The following is a 27952-nucleotide window of genomic DNA, read 5'->3' as shown; positions in this document are numbered from 1 at the left end:
TGCTCATATGGAAAATACAATCATTATTAATGAAAGAAATGCATATTAAAACAACTGAGGTATCTTATCAGCTAATCCATATGATTAGTTAAAATGATAGATATATTAATAGCTAAACAGATGTTTGTATATGATTGTGATAGACTACTGCTGTGATTTAAGAAATTGATGAGCTGGTTGATTAGAAAAGTATGGAAAGATTTGGACCTATGAAGGAAGATACTATCCATCTTCAGAGAAAGAAATGACAAGTAGAAATGTGCATAATATCATGTTACATTCATATATATGTGTATGTATATATGTAAGTATATGTTTATAGATTTGTTTGTATGTGTTTATTTGCACTTAATTGTAATCTTCTGTAGGGTGAGGAGGGAAAAAAAGTTCACATCAGAGAACAAAAGTAAAACCTAGAAGGAAGCACAGAAAAGCTAAGTAGCTTTGAAAAAAATGTGTAGTATTAATTACATAGGTTTTCTTGAAAAATAAATTTATTTTTTATATTGAATATTCTTATGTCCTGCTCTGTACACTGAAAAAAATTTTTTATCATCTTGTTTTAAAATTTAAAATTAAAAAAAATTTTAAAGAAACTTAATATTTCATTTATTTAAGTGCATTGCTTCTATATACAAACATCATGGCAGATAGAGAAGAATGATCAACTCTTAAACTTGACTAAAATCTGGCACCCCAAACAAATTTTTTGCCTAACTTATCCTATTATAGGCTCTTGTTCAGCCCTTGTATTTAATCTTAACTGACTGAATCAATTATTTTAACTAACAACAAAAGTACAAAGACCATTTGAATTTCCAAAGGATTATCCTCTCAGGAAATTTCTACCCTAAATAAGGTCTGAGCCTTAGTTGAAACTCTTCTACTAAATCCATTTGGCTGGATTATAATTTATTATGACCACTTGTTATTAATCTTCCTTTAGAAGTATTTCCACTTTTATTCAATATGCCCCTTTATTTAAGCAAGATAAATTGTTCAGGCAGAGGGGGGATTTTTTTGTTTTTGATTTTTCCTTATGAGCATTTGAAAAATGTTTGCCTTTGATTTGGGGGATAAAGTGATTTTTTTTCCTTCAAGAGAAAAAGCAAACTCTTCACGAATCTTTTTAATTATTTGAAGTTCTTGCCAACTTAAGAACTTTTGGTCGTTTATGGGATAAAAAAATAACCCTCCTTCTCTGTTGGCCCAAATAAATTATGAGATTTATAGATCTCAAAGAGTTCCTCAGTTACTGTGCAAGATTTGCACTTCTGCTAATTATTCTTGAATTATGCACTATATATCTATAATCTGAGGCCTAGATGGTTTTGGAGAAGCTAATCACCAAGATATCTACAGGTGAAGATTTTTAAAGCCAGATTTTTTTGTTTGTTTGGGGTTTTTGCAAAGGAATGGGATTAAGTGGTTTGCCCAGGGCCATACAGCTAGGTAATTATTAAATGCCTGAGGTCGCATTTGAACTCAGGTACTCCTGACTCCAGAGTCGCTGCTCTATCCCTGCACCACCTAGACTCTCCTTTAAAGACAAATCCTAAAGATTATCTACTAAAATCATCAAGGGGCTGAGGTTCCTGTCAATGCAGATACCCCCTACACGAACAGAATCACTTCTCAAAGTATTGGAGGATTGAGATTATGTTTTTTTTATATGCCCCCAAATTAAAGAGAGGATAAAATAAAGAAATAATATGGAAAGTCCTTGAGTTTAGATTGCAGGACCTGGGGTGGGAAATCTGACTATGGAACTATTTGTGTGAGACTAGGCAATTCACTTATCCTCTCTGGGCTCAAGTTCCTCAATGATGAAATGAAAAAAGTTTGGATTAAATAATCTCTTAGCTTCCTTAAAAATTTTATAATCCTAGTTTTTTTTAATTGCCCCCCCTCAATTTTTTAAAATCAGAAATAGTAGCAAAAACCTTTCTCAGAATTTAATAGCAGTTGATGAGATGTAAATGTTCCTTCTAGAAATGAGAAAGGATTCTAAATAACAATTGGCCAGAGTTCTGGGAATAGTTTTATTAAGGATAGAAAGGATTGTCTAATTTTCCCCTCTCACCATACTGGACGTGAAAACCTAGGGCATCCAGGTTAATGCGATGAAAAGAGGACCAGCCCTGGAGTCACACAGATATTGTAATAAGAGAATTTGAACTCAGATATTCCTGACAAGAGGTTCAACATTCTATCCATTGTACCATCTAGCAGCCTAAAACCAACCAAATTACAATAGTGAACATGAATACTTTAAGGTTTGCAAAGCAGTTTGCCTATGTTATCTCATGTTTGGTTGATTGAAGCCTGTTTTTAAAGGGAATAGTGAATAATAAAATAACAAATAATAATAATTACACATCTAAATCTAATGATAAATATTTTCTTCCCGTGCACATTTTCTCCTTCAAATGGTAGTTTGATGAGAAGGAAACAAATCACAGTCTTCTGTATCTCAGAATTTTTGTTACTCATGTCTGATTCATTCTTTGTGCGTATGTATGTTTTCCCTTCTTGCCTCATTCATTGCCTGCGTGTAGAGGACTCTGAATCATAGTCAATTCCAGATGAAAAACAGTTCAGATTCAGTCCTAGGAGGTTTGGAAGTATTTATGTGTGTTGAAGAAGCATTCTGCATTCGGGAGTTAATTTTGAGAGAAGTTTTAAAAACCCTCTGGCGATGGAAGATTTTGCTCTCCTTCGCTTTAATAAACCATTTATCATTGCTCTCATTTCGGTGAGATCTGTCTCTCCTATTCACATGGTGCCACGGCTTGAGACCCAGTGGAAATTTGAGCTTCGCACGAATGGGGGGGTGGGGAGGTGAGTAAGGTGGGGGATGTGTTTTGGTTGTGGGGCTCAGCTGCAGAGGAGTGCGTAGTAGAGAGGCTGGAAGAAAGTTGAAATGAGAGGTGTGTATTCGTAAGGGGGGTGTGGGGAAGAGTTGGTGTGATTGGCTTATTCTGCTGCTGCTTTCAAAGCTCCCACAATGCAGCGCCCGGTGTCCCAGTTCCGTTACAATGTATCTCCTGGCAAAAGGGAGGAAGAGAGGGCCCAGAGGATAGGAAGAGAGAGAGACGGGGCCAGAAAGCTGTTACAGTAACCAGAGAGCCAAAGGCCGCAGGAGGTGCACGCCGGGGCGGGGGCTCAGAATCACACGCAGACAGACCCCCCCCCACACACACACTCAAGCGCACACAGACCCACACAAGCACACACAAGCGCGCGCAAGGCGAAAGGGGAGGAGCCGCGCTGCTCCGCAGCCCCTCGGAGGCTGCCGCGGGTGCTTGGCCCCCAGAGCCACGGCCAGGGCTGGAGCCCGACGCAGGCTCTGCCTCCCGCCCCCTTGCTAGATCCCAGCTGCAGCACAGCGGCGGCGGTGGCGGCTGCCCCCTCCCTCCCTCCCTCCCTCTCCTCTGAGCCGCCGCCGCCGCAGCAGCAGCAGCTCCAGCCGTTTTAGTCCTTGCAGCAGTGGGGCTGGAGCTGGTGGCGGTGGGGAGGCTCTTCCCTACTCGCGGACCACACATTCCCTGAACACACACACACACACACACACACACACACACACACACACACCCCTTGGATGTGAAGCGGGGGGGCTTCGTGGGTCCCCCTCCTCAAAGTCCCCAGCTCTGCTCCGGGGGAAAAGAAGTCGGTGCTTCCAGCCTCGGTGGGGCTGGCTGGCTGAGAGGAGCGGAGCCTGCGCTACAGCGGCTGGAGGAGGAAGAGCGCCGGGCTGCCCCAGCCCCAGCCGACGCCGCCACCCGGGCAAGCAGAGGAGCTTTGCTGCAGCCCTTGGTTCCCCGGAGCCGCCTGAGCCCTCGGTCCCCTGCTGCTGCCCTGTACAGCTTGACTCGACTCTTGCAGCCTACGGGGGCGTTGCAGTTGCAAAACTGTAAGTATCAACTTTAGTTTGCTCGGAACATTTCTTAATGGGCCTTCCACCCCTCCTCCTCTTCTTCCTCCTCCTCTTTCTTTCTCCAAACCTTCTGCTTCCTTCTCCTCTTCCCCGCCCCCCTCTTCTTTCTCTTTCTCCACCTTCTGTTTCTTTACTCTGCCTCCCCCCAGCCCTCCTCACCTCCCCATGCACCTTTCCTCTTGCCTTGCGTTCTGAATTTGGTCAACCACACACAGACTTTTCAGAAAAGTACAAGGTCGCCCCCCGCTCTCCGACCCTGAGTCAGTGCCCTTGGAAAGAGTTTAGAGGCCACTTTTTGCTGAACTGAGAAACGAAGCTCCGACTTCTTGGGTTTTTACCCTGCAGTGGAAATCAGATTTACTTTAGGCGGGTTAGTGGAGTATTGCTACTTTTTTTGTTCCCTTGATAATTTGTTTCGTTGTCCATTGTTTAAAAAAATCTGTCTTTCTGTACTACGCCCCACCCAGTCTTGAGTCTTCCAGAGGAAAGATAAAGTAGAGGGAGACGGTAAAAAGTAAATCCTTATGGGATTTAAAAGGGTAAATAGTACACTGCCGACAGCAGTATGACACCTTTAGGTGAGATTTGGTCCTTGCGTGGTATGCTGTCGATTTTTCCATAAAGAAACAAACTCGATTTCCTTTAGTACTACCGCCTGGGGTTGCTAATCATTCACTACGTTCTCTCCCTTTTAAATGGGAGGTCGAGTAACTCCGCTGTGCAGACTTAACTGTCAGCATTGCATCTCATTTCTCATTAGAGAAAGGGAGAAGATAGTGTGCATTTTAGTAGCGACTTACACCTGTCAAAGTAGGTAGGGCTTTTGGGAGAGACTGCTGGAGTGGGAAGAACGCTAGGTTTGGAATCACAATATCTTGGTTCTAAAGCTGGCTTTGCCACTTTATTACCTACACGTGTGACCTTGGGCAAGTCAGTTTTCTTTCCGGGTCTCAGTTTCCTTTTCTGTTGAAAACTCTAAATCTATGATTTGAAAAACGCGAAAAAATAAAATATTAAGTAAAAACACAATTTTCCCTTGGTAGGCTTTATAAGACAGTCATACATGTGTATATATATATATATATTATAATATGCAGTTATAATTTTTGACTTGACAAGATCTACTTTGTCCCCAGAAGGTATCCGCGATATAAAACATAACATTCTAAAAATGGATTCTAATAGAAGGCTCCAGCAGGCTGAGATTTTTATTTGCTCAATTTGGATTGGATTATGTTAACAAAGCTGCAAAGTACTACGAAGGGGAGGGAAACTTGTGGTGTGTCTGAATGCATTCTAAACATCTTGCAGTTTACCTTAGGACTTCAGATAATCTTGGACCCTTGCTGGGATAAGATGAAAAGCAGGCAGTGCAAAGATGTTGATAAGTAAATATCAATTGCTTTCCCCTTTTAACTCAGTCAGCCCCTTTCCTCCTCTCTTGGAAGAAAGGAATGATACTTATGAATTTCATCGTTTTGTAACCTTTGATAATATTGACTTTCATTTTATTATTCTTTTTGGGGGATTTGGAAAGGTTGAATGAAACAGTTAAATCTGTTAATTATAAATGCATAATGGATTTCTTTTTTTGAAAAATCAAACTTGTAATGGAGTTTGTCCAGATATAGTGAAAAACCTTTCATTCTCAGTTTCTCTCCTTCTAGGAGTTTCAAAACAGGAATGTCATGTAAGGGGTACAATTTATAATAATAAAGGACATTTCCTAGGATCATCTAGTTTAAAGCTTTTCAAATCTTGAGACAGAACTGTACAAAAAAGTATGAGGTTAGTACATTGTAGAAATGATAAGCATGTTTGAATTACACTATAAAGCTTCAAAATGCTGAAGGCAAAAAGCTATACATTATTAACATATTTCTCTTTTGAAATTTCAAAGGAGAAAAGAATATTTGGAGTTGCTTTTCCTGTTTTTTTTTTTAAGAAATGAGAAATTCAATAAATATCTGGGAATTGCAGATTTAAAGGAGTTTTGTGTACATGTACATTCATTTTCTGCTTGCTTTTTTAGGTGCTGAATTTTTTTTTTTAGGTAACTTGCTTGGCCTTTGCCAAGCATAGTAGTGGCTAATTTTTTGAATTTGATCAGTCACACACACACATACTTTTCAGAAAAGTTCTCTAACCCATAGTAGTGTCTAATTTTTGCATAGTAGTGGCTACTTTTTTGTCATGAATGTTTCAAATTCTAAGGGTTGATCATCTGTCCACAGAATCATAGATTTAGAACTGATAGAAATCTTAGAGGAAGTGAATCTAAAATTTTCATTTTATGGAAGAGGAAACTGAGGCAGAGAGGTCTCACAGCTAGTTCTTTAGGATTTTATAGACCCATAAACTGATAGTGGTGGGAGGGATAATAACAGCTCTTTATATAGCCCTTTAAAGCCCTTTAAATTAGGTGGCTCAGTGGATATGAGCACAGGGCCTGTAGTCAGGAAGACCTGAATTCAAATCCTGTCCTCAGACACCTATTAGCTGTGTGACTCTCAGCAAGTGACTTAACCCCCCCATCACTTTAAATGGCAAACTATTTCAGTATCTTTATCAAAGAATTTCCAAATGGAATCATGAAGAGTCAAACACTACTGAACAAAGAGGTTTCTAAACTATCTACCTATGTATATACATGTTTGTATGTATATTATTTGTATAATAATGTACACAACAGTCCTGTGAGGTGGTTATTTTTATTTTTTTATTCTCATTTTACAAATGAAGAAACTAAGGCTGAGAGAAGTGATTTGTTTATATTTTCAAGGTCATCTAGACTAATTCTTCTATGTTGTACATAGAGACATAGATTTAGGAATCTAGGAGGCTACTCATTTGACAGTTTGGGACCTGATTTCCACAGACCTTAAGTTATCTACAGTCATATAGATAGGATTGAAACCCAGGTCTTCTAGTCTTTAGAGTCAGTGATCCTTTTCCCCTATATCTGGCAAGTGTACCCAGACATGGGCAGTTACTTACCTTTGACATGTATACACTAAATGGAAGAACCTGAATTTGAACCCAGGTCACCTAAATCTAATTCCAGTTTCAATTGCCTTTTGTTAAAATAAGGCAATTCTTGTATTGCTGGGAGAGGGAGGGAATGTGTGAATGCCAACAGGGTGTAATTACAATTCTTTTTTTGATTCTGTGTCAGTTTTGCATAATTGCCTTGTCATCTACTCTGGAATAATAGGACAACCCACCTAAGCATTATTAGAACCCATTCAAAAGATTTCAAAGTCATTGTGGGTGGGATGGGGATATAGTGTAGTTGACTAACTCAAGATGCTATTTTCTTTTCATTATTACCTACCTACCCCACTTAACATGCTAATCTATACTAAGTATATATCAGAGCTCGGGATGTAAAGAGAATTTAAAATTTTGTTCTTAAAAGTGAACAGCTGACTCAGTTATTGCATCTGAATTGCTATCTTTGACATTTTTTTATCTTTGTCCCTTAACATCGATAACATGAAGTATTTTTGGCATTTTTAAGGGGGGAAAACTGAGACATTAATTAATTGCACAATTATAAATTAGAACACCTTTTAATTAGCATTACTCTTGTTTTCTCTTGTAGATAATCCTTTCCCAAAGTACCTCATTAATGTAATGGTGCTGTTTTTTGCAGTCCAAAATTATTATTAAGAAAAATTCTTACTGTGGCATATAATTTTACACTTTGTCATAGGATAACAGATGCTGGCTGTTGTTGATTGCTTAGTGACAGACTTCAAAGGAAGGCAATGGAAGAAAATTATGGCAGAGGAAAAAAGAATTCTACTTTTAATGAAATTAAAGTCTTAAGACTTAAGATATTTAAGCTGTTTAAGTATCTTTTAGAAAGATAGAAAGCAAGTAACTAAAGGAGAGCAATTTTTAAATGGGCTACTTCTAAGAGATATATTATTTTTTTGACTGGCATATTTTTCTAACTGGCATCAGCACTGGCAAATTAGATGTTAAATCAAAATTTTGACTCTCAAGAATAAAGAAACTAAAGTTCTTCTGGTTGTTACTAATAGGTTCACATTTGCATAACCTTTTAAAATTTACAAAGGACAAGAATCCTATGAAGTAGATAGCATCTTCATTTTACAGATTAGGAAATCAAGGCACTGAGGTAAAGTGACTTGTTCAAGGTCACATAGCAAGGTTTTGAGGTGGGATTTGAGATCAGGTCTCCTGACTCAGACTAGTAGGGAATGTTTGTCCTTGTGGTGGTGGTGGTTGTTTGCCTTTTTGTATCCTCAGGGCTTAGCACAGTGCCTTCAAGTAATAGGCACTTATAAATGCAAGACTAGGTCTTTCCAAAGTAACAAACTCACTGTGCTGCATTGTATGTATGTTTCATTTCAACAAATAATTTGCAAATGCTTCTTTAGTTCATCGGGGATTTGTAATGTTTCTTAGGAAGTGTCTTTCCAAACTAAGGCAAAAGATGATCTTTTTTTTACAACTTGGGTGAGAGCTGAGAGATGCTGTAGTTGAAAGTTCATCACTGCAGCCAACTTTTAGAGGCTAGTTCCAAGATATTTATCTTACTATACATCACAGCTCCTCCATGCCTTGAACTTTCTCCTTTCTCATCTCTTATTTACATTCTGCATTCCCTGGCTTTCTTCAGGGGTTAGCATAGGTTCCATCTTCTGCAAAGTTTATCCAGTCCTTCTTAATCGTTTTATCTTTCCTCTGAGATTACTCCCACTTTATGCTGTATATAGTTTGGACATAGTTTTTTGCTTGCTTTCTCCCCTATTAGATAGTGACTTTCTTGAGAGAAGGCATTTTTAGGAGGGATTGGGGGGGGCATTTCTTTTAATCCTCAGCAGTTAACACAGTGCCTGGGCACACCAGAGGCATTTTATACATGCTAATTAATTTACTGATTGATAGTATGCACAGTCACAACTCAAACTTTGATAATTTGAAATATTACTCTCTAGTTGAAAACATGAATGTTTCACATTGGAATCCCTAAATTCTAACTTAATGAGTTTATTAATGTCATTTGTACTTGTTACTTAGTTTAGTTTATCACCTCCTCCTTCAGAATTTTTATCCTATCTCTTGAACGATTGCCAATTCCTTTAAAAAAATTGTATCCAGTGTCAGGGAAACTTGGAAGATACAGTAGATCCTTTTTTTTTTTTTTAACAATTTGTCAGTGCTCTATACAAATCAATCCCTAAGGCATGATGAATGGGGTGCCTTGGCATAGGCAGATGGTAGAGGAGAAGATGAGTTTCTGTGGTGTCTTCATATTGAAAAGAAAGAAAAAAGACAGACAGACTGCCTAAGGCTTTTCTAGGTACAATTAGCCTACAAACTTCCATCCCCTTTTACATAGGGGGGACTAGTCTCTCCTCTTCTAGGATACCTGCTTTTTTATGCTGATTTTAATCTGATTTTAGTATATGGACCTGACTGGGAGCAGGAAAAGATAATGTTTCTCTCTTTCTTTCTCTCTCTATATGTATGTGTATGTTATGTACATATGATATATAATTATTCTATATGGTATATCTAATTGTCTTCTCCAGTTGGACATAAATTCCTTGGTTAATTGCTTTGCATTTTAGTTTTTATATTTATTTTATCATAGTACCTGGCATATAGGTAATAATTTCTTGTTAATTGATTACTATTTTCCTTTAGCTAGATAACATTATATACTTTTTTGCAAAATCTACTTCATAGGGTAAGAGTGACTGTCAGAAGACTAATTTCCACCTTTTACATTTAGTCATTTAACTGTATTTGATTCAACAATCCGTGATATTTATTATTTTTTTTTAGGTTTTTTTTTTTTTTTTGCAAGGCAAATGGGGGTTAAGTAGATTGCCCAAGGCCACACAGCTAGGTAATTTTTAAGTATCTGAGATGGGATTTGAACCCAGGTACTCCTGACTCCAAGGCCGGTGCTTTATCCACTACGCCACCTAGCCACCCCCCCTACCATGTACTGGATGGGCCAGAGACAATGCTAAGCACAGGTGATACAGAGGTAAAACAAAATAAAAAACCAGTTCTTGCTATTGCAATCATAGTTCATGATTTAATGGGGAAGATGATATGCCACAACTATGAACAAACAAGATGTTTATAGGATTGCTGTTGTTCAATCTTCTATCTCAGAGAAGATCAATGACAAGGAGGGTGATTTCTTGAATTGGATTTAAGTGAAGCAGGGCTGTGCAAAATTATCAGCTTCACTCTTTCCTCTGAAGACATTGGAATACAGAGGCAAGGTTTAGGTCAAGATGACTGATAATCCCATGTATATAGGATAAATTGAGGTTAATATCTGTTATCAGTAGGACCCAAGAATTAGTGGATACAAAGTCTACTTTTGATACATACTGGCCTTAGGCCTTGGATCAATCTTTTAAATTTTCATTTCTTCAGGTATCTGTCTTAAGATTCTTAATTGAGAACTAATAGTTTGATTTAGTTAAAGTTTCTTTACTCATAGTTCATTTCACTGATTGAATTATAAGGGTACCCAATGTACCTCAGATGAATTCAGTCACTAACTCCATGTTCTATTGATTTTATTTACCATATCAATAATAATTCTAGAGGATTATTGTGAATATTTAGGGAATTTTGATGTGCACTTTGATATTTTGATACTAGTCAAAATCTATTACAGTTAATTCCCCCAATGTTTTAAATTCATATATATATATATACATAAAATGTGTTTGCAATGTTAAGGTATTTGTGCTTTCCATGCAGTTTAATATTCATTATCTTAATTATTGATTATTTTTTAGTGGTTCTCAAAGAATCAAACTTGGAATGAGCCTCACTTGGAACCTAGTCCAACCCGTACCTGAAAAAATCTTCACTATATCATAACCTGCCAAGTGATCGTTCAGCTTCCCACCACCTCTTCAGGTGACCAATCCCACTTTTGTATGACTCTAATTATTAGGAAAAATAATTGAAGACAATAGTCTCTGGGAAGGATTGTAGTAATATATCATATGGTTTCATTTGATCTTGATTCAGTTCTTCCCTTCCCTACACACTTATTAGATATGTGATCCTAGACAAATCATTTAACTTCTATGTGCCTTAATTTCCTCATTTGGGGTTCTTATAAGGATTAAATGAGTGCATTACAGATTTTTTGCAGACAAAGTACTATTAAATGCTAGCTAAAATTACTTAAACTTTATGATATAAGGAATCTTAAGATTTTAATATTAGTTTAGATTTGTGTGCATATATTTTAAAAAGTATAGAAAGTCAAATCCACAAACAGTGCCAGAAACTGGACTAAACATTGGAAATACAAATCAAGGCAACAAGATGTATTCTTCTCCAAGGAGCTAACATTCCAAAAGGGGGAAGATGATACTAAAAAAAAAAAAGCTGAAAATGGGTAGAAGGGGAGAGAAGGCACTTTTCCTTCCAAGAAGGTGGGAGAGTCAGGAAGAGAAGTCAGGGAAATCGAAGAGTGAACATGATTGACTTGGATTTTCTTGAAAATGGAAGTTCTGGGAGGAACTGAAATTAGAAGAAGGGACTGCAGGCGTGGAGGGATCCAACAGTGTGAAAAGGCTGTGGCTGTTGGAGCATGGTGATGAAGATTGACTGTAGAATTTTTATAATGTGACTTTGCTTAAATTACCAGACATTTCTGAGTTTTAATTTCTTCACTTTTAAAATGAAGGTTTAAAAAACTACTTCAGACACTTCCTGACTGTGTATCTTGCCTGCCTCATTTGTCTTATCTGTAAATATCTGATTAGATCTGATTAGATCAATAGTTCTCAAAATTTTTGGTTTCAGGACTTCTTTCATGCTCTTAAAAACATTGAGTGGCAGCTAGGTAGCAAAAGAGATAGAGCACTGGCCCTAGAGTCAGGAAGACCTGTGTTCAAATTCAGCCTCAGATACTTGATACTTACTAACTCTGTGACCTTGGGCAAATCACCTAATCCCATTGCTTCATAATCTCCTCCCCTCCAAAAAAAGCATTGAGGAGGATCCCACCCTACCCTATTGATATTTACTATATTCAAAATCAAAAGATCTTAACAATATTATAAGAGTTCTGACCTGGAGGACCTGCTAAAATTATGTCAGGGATTCTCAGGGCTCTCTGGATCACATTTTGAGAACTAATGAATTAAATAATTTCTTCCATGGTCCAGAGTGTGTTTATGATTCTTGCTCCAAAATTTAGTAACTTATATTCCCTGCCTAATTGCAGAAATCCTCCTGAATAATCTTTGGTTATCTTGTCATGTTGCTCTTAAAATTTGACAGTATTATGAGGAGAATCTAATTCAATATTTTTGAATAGATAAAGCAACTTCATATTAGGAATAATAAGATCCTATTTATAATTCATTTCCCTATTTCTATTTTTCTATTATATGTACTTTGTTATTTTAATTTAAAAGTATTTTTTCATAGAAGAAATTGAAGTCTTTAAAAGCCATTGTACAATTAATTTTGTCCTTTCCTCCCATTTTCTAGGATTAAACAATGTTTCCTGAATATAGCTCTTATGGAAAACTCTCTGGCTCTCTGGGGTTCTTCTCATTTCACTTTTTTAAGATTCTTTTTTGAGTGGGGGGAGAGAGGGTTCTACATGTCTTGTTTTTAAAGTGTTTGGGGAAGAAACAAATTCTCCCAGTAATCAAACAAACAAGCAAATTACATTCTCATTTCAATGATTAGTAATCTGATCTCTTTATACCTCTCTTTGAAAATCACTCCCTACATATCCCATCTTTATTTTCCTTGTACAAATAATACATTACTTTCTTTACATTTTCTTGATCTCTCTTCTATCCATCTACTCAATCCTTTACAATGGTGTTAGTATGCTGACTATATATGGTTTCTTGATAGTTCCAGACGTTTCTTTTTGAAACTAAATCTTATGTATAAAAACTGTTCTTTCACTCTCTCTAGTGACAGAAATTTAATCTAGGCATGAATTGTTCCCAGGAAAGAAAGTGCAAATGATTCCTTCAACCCCATAAGGAACAAGCAATTTGTGTGCTATGTTCATGATTCGCTAAACAGCCATTTAAGAACTTACTTTGTGCAAAGTACTGTGCTAATCTAAAAAGATAACATTTCCAGAAAGTAGCTTGGGCTGATACAAAGACAACTGGGAAATGGAAGCAAGAACTTTGTGTTTGAATCCCAATTTATATATTTATATAAATATAAATTTATTAATTTATATGTTTATAATCAATTTTCTCATTTATTGTGCTTTCTTTAATATGTACTTTGTTATTTTAACTTAAGTTTTTAAAAATATTTCGATAATTATATTTTATTAAAATTGGTTTCTTTAGTTATTTTATGCATTTTATATTATATAACCCTTTAGCATTCTGAGAATAAATTTCACCAGACTGCCAGGATGAGTCCTATGACACAGAAAACCTAAAAAATCCTGTACTAAATGGTCCCTTTGGTATTTTTAGGTACTGACATTCTATCAGGCTTGCCCAAGGCCACATAGCTAGGTAATTATTAAGTGTCTGAGGCTGGATTTGAACTCAGCTACTCCTGACTCCAGGGCTGGTGCTCTATCCACTGTGCCACCTAGCTATCCTGACAAATGCTCTTTCTACTGTTGCCACCTACTGCTTTTTCTGTAGTAATCACATAATAAATGCTTTCTTTTTTAATTGGCTAAAAAAGGATGAACAAAATTCAAACCAACTTTGTGATCTGATCTGATAATGAATATATAAGATGTTCCATTTGTCTAAATGAATTAAATCAACTCTAAGCAATTAATAGTTCAGTTAGTTCTAACTGGACTAATCCTAAAAATTTAGTTTCATTTCAATTAAATTATCTAATATTATCAAGCTTACACTTGTGTTAAACTTCAAAATGTAGATAAGTCAGATATCCCTTACTTGGTTTTGTATTGTAACATGATTCATTTTATAGCAGATTTGCCTCTAATTAAGTTTTGTTTTGCCTAATGCCAAAATTATTTTGTCTGTGTAATAAGAGAAGGTGACATCCTAAATACTGACAATAAGAAGGAGAAAGAAAGCCAGATTGCTGCTTTAAAACCTTGGTCAAAGCAGGGTCATCTATATGGTCATCTATATACACAAATTCTTAGTTTGCAAGCTGTGTTTTATAAAAAGTTTGTTTGAAAATGGGTTGTTTAGAATTTGGAGCTCATCTTCTCAGAGAAATGACATTTTAAAGGAGTGCTTGGGATCTAGCCTAGTCAATTTAACTCCTGATGTAACTGAATTACATTACTATGGTCATATTATTAATCCTAAAAGTTCTAAGAGTATTTGGTGATCTTTCAGATGATTATGGGATGACTAAACTATTGAAGGACTAAAGTTTGATATTGTTTAAATGGGAAAATGTTATACCAGGATTTATTGTGTGGTAGAGAGGGAATAATGATGTTATCTGAACATATCTCAAACCTCTTCACTTACTGTTTACCAGGTTATATTGAAGGGGAGCATAATTGTCCTTTATGACACTGCTATTCTTCTAAAGCTTGAGGAGTGGAGGGGGGAGATAAAATTGATCAACAGTGACTTATTATCTTCTATGTCTTTGGCACTGTGGACATAAAATATAAGAACAATCCCTGTTTTAATTGGGGGAGGCGAGTACGTGTGTGTGTGTGTGTGTGTGTATGTGTATATATATATATATATATATATATATACTAAATTAAAAGAGAAAAAATGCAAATAAATCTGAAGTAATTAGGGAGGGAGGAAGTCTCCAGAAGTTAAGGAAGGGCCATAATCAAGACTTCAGAAGGTGGTACTTGAGTGTCTGTGTTTTGAAGGCATATAGAGAGTCTATTGAAACAGAATTGAGGAGTGAGGTGGGGCATATAGTCATCCCTCAGGCATGGCAGATGGATGGCATGTTCAAAGACAAGGATAGAGAGAATGGAGTGCTATGTGTGAAAAACCGAGAGGAAATCAATCTGACTAGATCAAAGATCTTGGGGGGGTGGTTAATCTATATAATCAACAGAGAGTTCCTCCTAGAGTTTATAGATTAGGATAGTTACATGGTCAAGCCTTCCCTTAAAAAATTGCTTTGATAGTTGGGAGGAGGATAAACTGGAGTGATAAGAGACTTGTCTCAGAGAGACTAATTAAAATGTCATTGCCATTACAATAGTCTACATGTGAAGTGATGAAGGCTTGAAAAAAAAGTGGTTGGATATAGAAAAGCAGAGGAAGAAATTGTAGGAAATGGACAACTGATTAGATATGTGTGGTGAGTTGTGTAGTAGAGAATAATGTCCTTTGCTGGGGTTTTAAGTTTTCAACAGAAATGGAGAAATTCGGAATAGCGAGGTGGGACTGGGGTGGAATAATAGTTTCTGTTTTCAGACACAGCAAGTTTGAGATAACTCTCTAGCACATCCAATTCAAGATGTTCAGTGGGTATTTAGTGATGTGGAAGGAAACCTAGAGGAGAAGCAGGACTCTGGAGACTGAATATTATCAATGAGTCACCTACATAGACATAATTAAATCATGGAACTGATAAAGTCACTGAGAAGGATAAAGTCAATAAAGAAGGACCCAGGACAGAGCCTTGGGGCAGTTAAGGGATATGATGAATCAGCAAAAGATTCCAAGGCGTAATCATTCTAGGTAGTATATAGGAGAATGAAATATTTCAAAATCTCAGAAAGAGCATCTAGTAGAAGGATCAAGTAGATCCTTCAATCAAGTAGAGGGATCAAGTAGATCAAGAAGAAGGGGGGGAAGGTTATCTGATTTGGTAATTAAGTGTTTACTGGTAATTGTAGAAAGTATTTCAATTGAATGACTTCATAAAATATATTCCTTGAATAATAAGTGAGAGAAAACAAGACTTGGAGTCAGACATTTTCTAAGAGTTTCTAAGAGACAGATAATGAGTTTGAGGGCACGAGTAGGATTTAATGAACTTTTTTTTCCCCTTAAGAAAGGAGGAGATGGATATACTTGTAGGTGATAGAACAACTGGGAAAGAATCAGTAGATAAGAGAGTCTGTAGATTGAGGAGAGATTGAGGAAATGATTGAGATCTGAGGGAAAATGGAATCAAAGCCATTTGTAGAGGGCTTGATAGTGTCATAGAGAAGGGTCACTTTATTATCGAAGCCAGGTGAAAGAAGGTGAAGAAGATAATAAGTGGAGAACATGTTAAGGGTTTTGAGAAGAAGAGAAGATCATTACAAATAGCCCTATAGAGATAAAGCTAAGAAAGTTGAGAGAGGGAAGGTAAGATGCTTTCCCTCCTCTTAAGCCACCCTTTCACACTCCCCACAAATACATATTTGTATTAATTGTGTGCCTGGGAAGTACCAGCAGAGATAATCAAGTCAGTATTAAGTGTTTTCCTTAGTGCTGGAATTCTTAACTAGGGTCTACTGATCCCTAGATTTCAAAAGGTCTGTGAACATGGATAGGAAAAAACGTGCATTTAAAAGCATTATTCTGAGAAGAAATTTGTAGGTTTCACCAGACTTTAACCTTGTCTTTGAATTCTTATCAATTTAGTATGATATTCTTTGATATGGTAGTCTTGTCTTTGACTTGCTGCTCTCAGGCCAACCAGAGCAAAAGGTAGGAACCCTAATTCCAAGATACAACTTTCTGAGAATGTCTGCTAAAGGAAAAAATCAAGTACCTTTGATCTTAGGTCAGGTTCTTAAGATTTTCTCTATTAATATGTTATTTTTAAGTCTGTCCTAATTCTGAACCTTTTCTTTTGAAATTATAACATTATATTTTATATCTTTATATTTATATTTGTGCAGTTATGCTGGCTACTTTATTTCACATGCTTTATTTAATCCTTAGAAGAACCTTTTGAGTTACTTGAAGATGAGTGTTTTCATATGATAGGTGGGAAAAGTGAATCATGGAGAGCTTAGCAACTTGCCCCTGGTCACATAATTGGTTAGTGGTAGAATGCTGGCAATAGAGATTTAAACTTTTGAGTTCCCTGCAGCACTGTGTACTCTGCAACATCTTGCTTCTCACACAGTGAATAAGGAATTTTTTGAACACTGTATTTTAGGTATTAATAGTGTTTTTCCTTCTAAAATACAGTGTTCCAAAAATCTTGGTGTGTATAAGCTTTAAAAAGCACCAAGACTTTTGGGGGCAGCCTGTGTTAAATAAAAAATTTCTAATATGACAATAGACCTGGTGTTGGCCTGAAGACTGCAAATCCCCTCTCCCAGTGATCTGATCTTTCTTGGGTGAGCCTGGCCTCCAAAAAGAGTAGTTCTTAATCTCTTTTTCTCATTGTATTTGATTCTTTGAAAATCTTTAACTTGGAACCCTAGGAGAATCGCATAAGGTTTGGATATGATTCATAGCCAGGTTTCACCAAAAGGGATAAGAAAGTTTGAGGATAATGAAGATGATGTTGTTTGTCCCATTCATCAGGGAGGTGATGGCATGATAAGCAAATAAATTGACTTTGAGTGAGGGTCTGCTGTGTTAAGTCACCAGTCTCACTTTCTCTTCCAGAGACATCTGGGTCCAGTGGTGAGATAAAAAATCAAAATAATTGGAGATGGCTCTGTATGCAAGGCAATCATAGTTAAGTGACTTGCCTAAGATCATACAACTAAGTGTCAAGTATCAGAGGCCTAATTTGAACTCAGATCCTCCCTGATTTCAGAACCAGTATCCCAGATGAATACAATGAATATAATTTATTCATTTGTTCTACTACAAAAGAATGCTTAAACGTAAGACTTACACATGATAAAGAAATAAAGAACTAATATATTTTCCTGGGATGTTGAGACTTCAGACATGAAAACATGGGACATTTAGATGTTTTACATTGTTGAGCAACTTCTTAGTAATAGTGAAGAATTTGTAGCAATCCAAAGCAATGGTTGTGTATTGTGAACAATGACCAGTGTTTGAAACACCCTAACTAGGGTTAATGATCCTAGGAAAATAGAAGGGAGTGAAGCCAACAGTCTTGTAAGATAATCAAATCTGTCTCTAGCTTGTCATTTGCATTATTCTTTGCACTAACTAGTATCCTGCTTTGTGCACTGAACTGACTACTTATAGACCTGGACAGCTAAGTGGTGCACTGGATAGAGCACTGATCTTGAATTCAGAAAAGCCGTAGTCCAAATCCGGCCTCACACATTTGCCACTTATTAGCTGTGTAACCTTGGGCAGGTCACTTAACTCTGGTCACCCCTCATCCAGGGCCATTTCCTGTAGTCTTGATTCATATCTGGACACTGACCCAGATGGTTCTGGAGGTGAGACTGGTGAATTAGCACAGCCCCTCACTCAAATCCAGTTTACATAACTTGTCATGGCATCACCCCCTGATGTCATGTTCTTTTAAAATGAAGGACGAGCATCAGACATTTCAGGTGTGTCCCACTGAATTTATTTGAACTTTTATAAGGAACCTCATTCTGCAGATAGAAAACAATTACTGAATTATATCTAAGAATTGTTGAGTCAAATGCCTTTCCAAAAAAGAGAATGCACTAATATAGCTGGTTGCATTGGTAGGAACATATTTAAGAACCAGCTTGGGTGGGTGGTGGGAGAAGTGTATGTGTCCATTTAGATGTATGGGCAGATAGATGGTGAAATGGGCTTGGAATTTGGAAGATTCATCTTCATGAGTTCAAATTTGACCTCAGGCACTTATTAGCTGTCTGACTCTGGACAAGTCATTTAATTCTATTTGCCTCAGTTACTCATCTGAAAAATAAGTTGGAGAAGGAAATGACCACTCTAGATTCTTAGCCAACATAACACCTAAATGGGGTCATGGGAAGTCTTCCCACAACTGAAAAAAGTTGACAATCACTGTAAGATATTTATGTAGTTCTATATTTAAATACATATACATATATGTATGTTTAAGGTTTATTGATAGAAAATGCTTATAATATAGAAGTTATAAATAATAAAACTATGCTTTGTAAATACCATATATACATTTGATTCTCATAGATTGCTTTCATTGATTTTTGCTAGACTTTTATCTGTAGCCAATTTATGGTTGCAGTTTAACTATGATTTGATTAATGGAGATACACCCCAATCTATTAACTCTTTTCCCAATAATCTTGTTGTCATTGTCATGAAATATAATGTCATCTACTATTATTTCTCAATCTTATCTAAATTAATTAAACTGAAACTTCTTTCAGCTTTAGCACTGCTGATTGTAATATGAACACTTTTTAAATGTTATATAATCACAATCTGCATTATTATTTACAAAATCCTGAAAATCATTTTAAACAGTTTCATATTTTAACATTTCACTTAATGCTGCACTTTTTTTCACCAGCTATTTATGATTAAGTTAGTTTTAAGGCCATGTTCAGTCATTTTTCAGTTGTGTCCAATCCCCATTTGTTTTTTTTTTTAGGCAAAGATACTGGAATGGTTTGCCAATATAAATGGGGAAACTGAGGTAAACAGCATTAAGTGACTTCCCCAGTGTCAATGAGTAAAGTCCAAGGACACATTTGAGACTTTCTGACAATGGGGTCAGCTGCATTTTGTGTGCCATAGAGGAAGACATTGAGAATTTTGGTAAGCTGACCTCTAGCCCTTCAATCTTAAGGGAAAGAAAACTGAGGGGAGATGGTGTTTAGGAACATAGGAGTGAGTTTAGAAGTGATGAGTTTGTCCTGGGTGGGGCACTCTGTTCCTTTGAGTTGAAACCAGTCAGTGCAGCAGATTCATAGTGTAGTATGTGAATTCCTTTAAAGCAGTACATGATATTTTTGGTGCAAGATGAATTGAATGACACATACACTGTGTTTAGCAACTCTGGTTAAATTCCCAATTCCTGACAATTTAACAATCAACTCTCTGTGATTCAAGTTAAAAATCTTGCAATCCACCAAGTTTATTGATTAAATGTTCAAGTTAAAATTCTCATTTTTATTTCTAGTTCCCTGGATTATTACTTATTGTGGATTATGCTTATTATAATGTCAAACATATGAATGACAGATTTCTTGAAATACCAATGTGAATTTAATAGTTCTCTCAAGGTCCTTAGTTAAAATCTTGGGCTTTTATGGCTCAGGACTTTAGTCATAAATTTCTCCCCTTTCCATAGATCAGACAGAATATTTCTTTTTTTAATTTACATTTTTATTTACCCATTACTAATAGTCTTGTAAAAGTAAACATAATCCCCCCCCACCCACAAAACTAAAAAAACCTCATGAGAAATAAAGTGAAAGAAAGATGGAAAAAATGTACTTCAGTATGTGTTCTGATTCTATAAGCTCTGTCTCTGGTGTGGTTCACATTCTTTATCATAAGTCCATCAGAGAAGTTACTTCCATATTTTTCTACAGTTGCTGTTGCTGATTGTAATTCCCTCCATCTATTCCTCCCCTCTACCATTTATGAAGCCCCAAGCCTACATCCCAGTCCAGGTGACAAAGCAACCACTCAATCTTGTGGTCCTGGACAGGCCACCCAATCCCACCACCTTGCAGAAGTAAAAAAGAAAATGTGTTATATCTCACTATCCTCTCCCATGATCTACACTCTCCTTTATCACCTACATCCCCTCCCCTCCCCCATCCCCTTTCTTCCATCCTCTTTCTCTCCTTTTTCTTCTAGATTTCTATACCCTATTAAGTATGCATGTTACTTCCTCTTTGAGTTATTTCTGATGAGAGTGAAGGCTCCCTCATTCCCTCTCACCTTCCCCCCTTCCATACCATTGCAAAAGCTATTTCTTGACTCTTACTTGAAATATCTTAGTCTATTCTACCTCTCCTTTTCTTTTCTTACAATATCTTATACCTTCAAATTTAGCTCTCTCCTGTGCCTTGTCTAAATATGCTCTTTCTAACTGCTCTAATAAGTGAGATGGTTCATATGAATATTATCAGTATCATCTTCCCATGCAGGAAAACATACAGTTATCATCATTAAATCCCTCATAATTTACCCTTCTTGTTTCAAACTTTCTGTTCAGCTCTGGTCATTTCAGCAGGAACATTTGAAATTCCCGTTTCACTGAAAGTGCTAGATAGAATACGTCTTAGTCTGTTCATTGGTCTTTGGTGTCGCACTTTATCTCTAAATTCTGTACCCATTTTGACTTTATTTTGGGAATAAGGTGTGAAATGTGAGTCTACACCTAGATTTTGTTATACCATTTTCCAGTTTTCCCAACAGTTTTTGTCAAATAGTGAGTTTTTATTCCAGAACCTAATGTCTTTGGGCTTGTCAAGCAGTAGATTACTGTAGTCATTTGCAGTTTCTTTTGAAGCTGTCCTAATCCACGGATAGTACTCTTATTTGTTAACCAGTACCAGGCAGTTTCGATAACTGCTGCCTTATAGTATAGTTTTAGATTTGGTAGAGCTAGTCCACTTTCCTTTACATTTTTTCCCTTCAGTTCCCTTGATATTCTTGATCTTTTGTTGCTCCAGAAGAATTTTATTACAATTTTTTCTAGCTTGGTAAAATAGTTCTTTGGTAGTTTGATATAGCATGGAATAAGTAATTTAATTTGGGTAGAATTGTCATTTTTATTCTATTAGCTTGACCTAAGTATGAGCAATTGACATTTTTCCAATTGTTTAGATCTGATTTTATTTGTGTGAGAAATTCTTTGTAAATGTTCATACAGTTTTGGGGGTTGTCTTGGGAGGTAGATTCCCAAGTATTTAATGTTGTCTGCAGTTACTTTAAATGGAATTTCTCATTCTATCTCTTGCTGTTGTTCGTGTATATAGAAATGCTGATGATTTTATGTGGGTTTATTTTATATCCTACTACTCTGCTGAATTTTTTAATTGTTTCAAGTAATTTTTTAGATGGTTTTTTCATGCTCTCTAAAAAGATCATTTCATCTGCGAAGAGTGAAAACTTTGCTTCCTCATTGCCAATTCTGATTTCTTCAATTTCTTTTTCTTTTTCTTGCTAAAGCTAACGTTTCTAATACTATACTGAATAGTAATGGTGATAATAGACATCCTTGTTTCACCCTGGTCTTATTGGAAATGCTTCTAGTTTATCCCCAATACATATAATATTTGTTGCTTATTATTTTAAGGAAAACTCCACTTATTCTTATACTTTCTAGCGTTTTAATAGGAATGGATGTTGTATTCTGTCAAAGGCATTTTCAGCATCTATTGCAATAATCAAATGATTCTGTTGGTTTTGTTATTGATTATATTCAATTATGTTGAGTGGTTTCCTAGTATTGAACCATGCCTGTTTGGTATAAATCCTATCTGATCTTGTTGTATTATTCTGGTAATAACTTGCTGTAATCTCTTTGTTAAAATTATATTTTAATATTTTTTTCATCAATCTTCATTTAGGGAGATTGATCTAATTTTCTTTTTGTTTCTTGGCTTAGGATTTTATACTCCGACTTGTTGACTCTGAGTTAACATACAATTTTTTTTCAAGGCAATGGTTTTAAGTGACATGCCTAAGGTCACACAGCTAGGTAATTAAGTTTCTATGGTCACATTTGAACTTAGGTCCTCTTGACTCCTCCAGGGTTGGTGCTTTATACAGTGTTCCACCTAGCTGTCCCATGCTTATCATCTTAGAGGACTAGAGACAGACAATACCACCCTAAGTTAGCTAGAAAGGGGTAAATAAATCAATATTCAGTAAATTAAACTTTCTTCTATCACTGGACAGAAGAAAAGTTCATAAACAAGAAATAGAGAGCCTTGCAGATAAAAATTGATCAACTTTTTGTTACATAAAATTTAAAAAGTTTTTGCACAAACAAATATAATAATGCTAATATTCAAAAGGGAATGAATTAACTGAGGTGGGGACCTTTGCAGCAGGTTTCTCCATAAGGCTTTTAATTTCCATACTTTATAACAAATTGTTTCTAATTAAAAAAACCCCAAGACTTTCTCCAATTGATAAAAGATCTAAGGATATGAACAGACAGTTCTCAAGGGAAGCTAATGATAAGATAATGAAAAAAGCACTCTAAATCTTACTAATAGAGAATTCTAATTAAAGCAATTCTCAGATTCCATCTCACACATTAATGAGAGATGGCAAAAAAGGGGGGAGGGAATGGTAGTTATACTGGAGGGACTCTTGGAAAACAAATATTGATACACCACTGATGAACCTGTGAATGGATAAGCCATCCTGCAAAGCAGTTTGAAGTTTTTTTGATTTTGTTTTTTTGATTTTTTTTAGGTTTTTGCAAGGCAAATGGGGTTAAGTGGCTTGCCCAAGGCCACACAGTTAGGTAATTATTAAGTCTCTGAGAGTGGATTTGAACCCAGGTACTCCTGACTCAAAGGCAGGTGCTTTATTCACTAGCCACCTAGCCACCCCGAATTTTAATTTAGAGCTTCTGATTTGTCTTGAGTAGAGACTGACAACTTCAGGTTTTACTTGTGCTGAATCAATTAGCCAACTTCCTTGAGACCTTTCACTTTTCAGCACACATTTGATGCCTTCTTTTGATCCCCTGTAAACATTTCTCTCAACACTTTTACAATTTAACCACCTTTTGAAGAATCTCTTTTAAATAAACTCATCTAGTCAAGTTACTCTTCCTATCTTGATTTAGGTGTTTTGTTTATGCCTATAAGTACATCTGGTAGGCTCCACTTTCCTTGATGAGAAAGAGTTATAAAATCTGATTCTGTTCAATCTGTGGTCTATTTTTTGTTTTCCTTTGAGTTTCATCTTTAACTGCCCTCAAGGATGACTTTTGTATAATTGAGGCTCTGGCTAAGCTTTCTTTAATTGGTTTTTACTTTCTACTGCTTTTTTTTCTGTTTTGTAAAGCAAAACTGCTCATAATATTCTGCAATTTTTCTAACAATATGAATGAGTTTGTTCTGCCCTGATTCAGAAATAATGTCTATATGAGTACTCATCTTTCTTGTTCAAATATAAAATGTGTGGGGCAAGGGCTTTTGTCTTCACTCTAGTAACATACAAATGTTTGACTTATTTCATTTCATTCCTGGTACATAATTTCCAAAACTTTTTTAATCTCTTTGCCTGTTTGATGAACTCTTTGTAGAATTTATCTCTTGCTTCATCCTAGATATCAGGACTTAGTACTTAGGATGCAATTTTTTTAATTGATATTTTATTTTTCCAGTTACATGTTATGAATGTTTCTCAACATTCATCCCCCATCATTTGCATATTTTTAAGTTACATAATTTCCTTCTACCTTCCACCACTCTCCTCAGTGGAGAATAGTCAGGATAATTTTGTACATACACATCTTTGTTTAACAAGTTTACAGGTCAGTCTTTTTCAGAATGAGGAATCAGGATTAAGGCATAAAAAAAAAGAAGACCACGAGACAGGAAAGAAATACATAAGGGAAAATTTCAAAAAGTGAATGTTAGTCTTCATTCAGATTCTGAATGGTATTTTTGGTTTTATTTTGGTTATGATCTTACCTTTAGAGTACCAATAACTAATATATATGAACCCTATCTTCCCTCCCTAATGGTGCCATTCTTACAATTTTGAATGGCCTAAAAAGAATTTCATGTTATTTAAATGTCTAGTCAATACAAGAACATTTTATAGAAATTTTTTTCTCTTAATGACTTGCATTACTATTGGAACACAACCACATTCTATATTAAAATGTACAATTATTTACTTTTTAAAAAAATACTGGGAAATTTAGAGGAAGAATTGTGGAATAGAAATAAATACACTGAGATGAGAATCAGGAGATAATGAGTTTGAGTTTGTGGTCTAATATTGTTCTGGGTGTCCCCAGTCAATACATTCAAATTCTTTGGGCCTCACTTTCCTCAGCATAAAATGAGAGAGCTCTTAGCATTGCACAGATAATAAGCAGCACAGATTAAATCTAACAGATTCTCTGAGTCTTAAGTCCTGTATTTCTTCCATTCCACCATATTAGTGGGACAATGGGTCCTTATAACTCATTTGATTTTGAGTTTTATTTGTATTGTCTATTCATTCATGACAAGCCTATTTAAGAATCAAAAGCTTTAGAGTACTTAAAAGGGCCATTGCTGATCCCTTGATATTTTTGATAAGGCGTTTTTATTGAATAAATCATCCCAGAAATATTAAATCTCTTTGCCAAGTGGAAAAGCATACCAGCCAAAGGCTATACTGGTTTAGCATACAATCTCAATTGCAAAATGTAACAAAGAAAGATGACAGAAGATTATAGTTATGTTCTCTTTACAAACAGTGAAAGGCAGTTGAAAGAAAACTTGGCATGAAACTCAGATAAGCCTAGAACATTTGTAGATAAAATTGGAAAGAGGACAAAAAAAATGATGTGAAGTTGAATGAATCTGCCAAGTCTTTGTATACTGATCAATTCTTATCCACAGTGATAGGGAAACAATCACATTTGAACTCTTCTACTTCCACACTCAATGTTTTCTGTAAGAAAAAGACATTGGCATTGGACTAGATCATGCAATTTTAAAGGCATTTAGGGATTGAGATATGTGTGTGTGTGTGTGTGTGTGTGTGTGTGTGTAAGCATGTATGTACATACTTTAGATATGCACATATACATATCTCTAGCTCTATAGCTCTTTATCTCTATTGAGCTATCTGTAATTTCAAAGAAGAGAAGATTCCAAAAGGGAATGGTTCACAGTAAATTCCTGGGAGGTCTTCAAGCAGAGGCTTGTCTTGTTGGTTATGTTATGATAGGGATTCCCTTTCATATGTGGGTTGGTGTGAGATTACTTCTTAACTTCTCGATTCTGTGATTCTTTTGATTCTGAGAAGTAGATTTAAAAATCAAGAAAAAAGTTGACTGAGAAGATCTAAAGTACCAAACCTGTTTCTCAATTTCATTGAATCTGTGGTCTAACTGAAAGGGATATTGCTTCTATTGGTGCAGATAATTGGAAGGGAAGGCAGCTCAGAAGCTATCTCATTAAACTGCATAATTTTATAGATGAGGAACCTGGGGTTTAGAGAAGTAAACAGCAGACCAGGGTTTCTAATTCAAGATAGTGAATCAGAAACCTTATTGAGTGCCTTCTGTACTATGTGATAGATACTTTGTGAAACACTGTGGCTACAAAGAGGCAAAAGACAGATCCTATTCTCAAGGAGCTCACAGTGTAATGGGGGAGGCAACATGAAAACAAGTTAAATACAGGATAAATTAAAGATAATTGAGGAGAAGGCACTAATATTAAAGGGGATAGGGAAAAGTTTCTTGGGATTCATGGGATTTTAACTGAACTCCAAGTTTAGTGCTCCAGCCTCATGAGCACTCCAGTGTACCAAGTTGTGTGTGTGTGTGTGTGTGTATGTCTGCAATACCTGTCAAAGATGTACATATATATATATATATATATATATGTATACATAAATGTCAAATGTGTATATTTACTCAATAAATATTCAAAGACATTTTTAATGAGTTCTAAAATTTTGTGGGAAGGACACATTGGGCTGGATTGTATTTGAGCAAATGTTCAATGATTTCAAGGATTTGTAATTTCTGAAATCATTATCTTTAAAGCAATATTTTTTGTTGACATGGATATGAGTATTAGCCAAAAGGTCAGTGAAAAGATATATAATGGGTGTAGACATTATGAAAATCAGTGATTATTTGTGCTAATAGTAGAGAATAATAAGTTCAGGAGTGTTTGTGATTGTTGTTTGTCCTTCATTCTTAAAAAAGACCATGACATCAGGAAGGTGATGCCATGTCAAGCATATGAATTGGATTTGAGTGAGGAGGTGCTGTGCAAAATCACCAACTTCACTTTCTCCTCGAGTCATCTGAGTTCAGTGACCAGATATGGATTGGGATGACTGAAGATGACCCTGGATACAGTGAGAGACCTGGGCCTTTTTAAGCTAGGGTCTTTACAGATCTCATATTTGACTGAAGAAATATCATTCAGTGATTAAGCAAGGTCTGTAAATCCCTAAATATCTTGTTGGGTTTACAGTCCTTTGATCAGAATACTTACTTGTAAAAGTGGGAGGGAAGAAAGGAAATAAGGAAGGAGGGAGGAAAAGAAGAAAGGAGGAAGGGAGAAAGGGAGGGAGAGGAAAAGAAAGGCGGGAGGGAGAGAAAAGGGGGAAGAGAGGGAAGGAGGGAGGAAAAGGGAAGGAAAGGAAAAAAGGTAGAAGGGAGAGAGAGAAAGAGGGAGCTTCTATTATTTACATAGGTTGTTAATTATCCATAATTCTTTAAAAGGACCATAGCATCAGGGACTTCATGCACAGACCTCCCTTACTTAAAAACAAGAATTTGATTTGTCTAGATAAAGTACAGACAGGAAATCTCAGTATGTTGGCATTTGCCTGAAATATTTAGATCAACTGATTGTAGTATGGTACCAATGAGATCAAAATTTCAGATTTGATCCCCAAATAGATCTTATCCTGAATTAAACTATTTTGACCATTTGTAGTATTTTGGCACAAGGGGAATGAGTGGTGTCAATCAAATCCATTAAAATTAGTGGGAAAATAAACTGAAAATATGTTACATTGGTATATGTTTTTTACAAAGTATAATAGGATTGTGATCTATTGGTAATGGAAACCTATTTTGATTTGAATGATGATTCAAGTTACTATTGTACATTGTAATTTTTTTATTGTATTCTGACAGTTTGGTGGAATTATTCAAATTATAGACCTCAAATATATTTTGGACACTTTTCTTTTAAACTGTCTGCTCCAACAGAAAAATGGGGAACTCTGCTGCTATCTATCATACTTATATTCTTGAATATATGTAATATCTAGGGGAAAATGCTAAAAATGATTTTTCTATATTTCAAATTTTCATTCCTTATCAACTTGGTCAGCATAATTAAATCATATAAAACCACAGCAAATCTTTTTAGGGGAAAATGTTTTCCAATAAAGTATGAAAAAAAAGTACTAAAATACTAGAAAGTGGCTATTGACTCAAAATGATAGTACAAGCAAGTTATGTTATGGGAAAGGAACTTGCCAA

At 35.9% G+C, this 27952-nt stretch overlaps 1 protein-coding gene across 6 annotated transcripts in view; it reads left to right on the top strand.

Annotated features, from left to right (window-relative positions):
- Positions 1–3439: 3439 nt before the first annotated feature.
- Positions 3440–27952, top strand: part of RASSF8 (Ras association domain family member 8) — an 85667-nt gene continuing 61154 nt past the window's right edge. For 3 of the 6 annotated variants that reach the window (XM_074194209.1, XM_074194211.1, XM_074194206.1), the window contains exon 1: positions 3440–3913. The gene's annotated coding sequence lies outside the window, so the exon portion shown is untranslated. Of the gene's footprint in view, positions 3914–10740; positions 10865–19384; positions 19552–27952 lie in introns of all 6 variants that reach the window. The other 3 variants (XM_074194210.1, XM_074194205.1, XM_074194208.1) reach the window with 2 other exon arrangements.

Source organism: Macrotis lagotis, chromosome 7 (assembly GCF_037893015.1).
Source record: "Macrotis lagotis isolate mMagLag1 chromosome 7, bilby.v1.9.chrom.fasta, whole genome shotgun sequence".
Classification (NCBI taxonomy): Eukaryota; Metazoa; Chordata; class Mammalia; order Peramelemorphia; family Peramelidae; genus Macrotis; species Macrotis lagotis.
The sequence above is the reverse complement of the archived record's forward strand: the minus strand, read 5'-3'. Positions and strand labels throughout refer to the sequence as shown.